At 39.1% G+C, this 895-nt stretch overlaps 1 protein-coding gene across 2 annotated transcripts in view; it reads right to left on the bottom strand.

The window, feature by feature from the left end:
* Positions 1-640: 640 nt before the first annotated feature.
* Positions 641-895, bottom strand: part of LOC143027577 (glutamate-gated chloride channel-like) — a 71,526-nt gene continuing 71,271 nt past the window's right edge. For both annotated transcript variants that reach the window (XM_076188890.1, XM_076188891.1), the window contains exon 10: positions 641-895. This exon is cut by the window's right edge and continues 745 nt beyond it. The gene's annotated coding sequence lies outside the window, so the exon portion shown is untranslated.

Below are 895 nucleotides of genomic sequence, written 5' to 3'. Positions count from 1 at the left end.
AAATGAATACTAAACATTAGAGAGTCATCTCCTCTCCACCTGTCATCAAAATCCATCAACACTCTCACCTTCATTTGAAGACGCAATCCCAAGGGCTGATATTTGGTCTCTAGACCAGGTCCTAGATTTCTATCACCATAAACTCTATTTTTCCTTCAGAATGACAACCAGTCGTATAACAATACAGCACAGATAACTCTTCAAAGAGTGTACTCATGATATTTTAGGTTCAATTTGTATATAAAGGTAATGATTATGCATGACTGCATAATAGATACAAGTGGTTCAGGTACATAACTTGTTGGAGTGAGAATGGAGTCATGGCATCCCTTCCAGAGTTGATGTCGAATAGCATGCTTATATCATTATAACAATCCATGACTCAGCGAGTTTCTAAGTGCCACCTCGCACAAGGGTGTAGAAGAACCAGTCTTCAGCCGAATTACACCGAGTGAGGGTCAATTTTCGAGCCCATTTATTTATTTGTTTTACCACTTAGATACAACAAAATTAAATACTTCGGCACGTAGTGGAATATGATGGCGGTGCTCTTGCCCCTCACCACAGGGTGAATCGCTGAAATACATACGTGAACAGACGCAAAGTCGAGTCTATGGGTAGGTGAATTCTTCACTTAGGATCAAGAATAGCTGTCATTTTATTGTCATGAACAAACTACATTTTATCTTGACAGAAAACAAAAACAGTTTCCAGAAACAACTAAGATACAACAAAATTAAATACTTCGACACGTAGTGGAATATGATGGCGGTGTTCTTGCCCCTCACCACAGGGTGAATCACTGAAATACATACGTGAAACAGACGCAAAGTCTATGGGTAGGTGAATTCTTCACTTAGGACCAAGAATAGCTGTCATTTTATTGTCATGAACA

This window comes from Oratosquilla oratoria, chromosome 8, assembly GCF_046742065.1.
Source record: "Oratosquilla oratoria isolate Oo_2021 chromosome 8, ASM4674206v1, whole genome shotgun sequence".
NCBI classification, from domain to species: Eukaryota; Metazoa; Arthropoda; class Malacostraca; order Stomatopoda; family Squillidae; genus Oratosquilla; species Oratosquilla oratoria.
The sequence above is the reverse complement of the archived record's forward strand: the minus strand, read 5'-3'. Positions and strand labels throughout refer to the sequence as shown.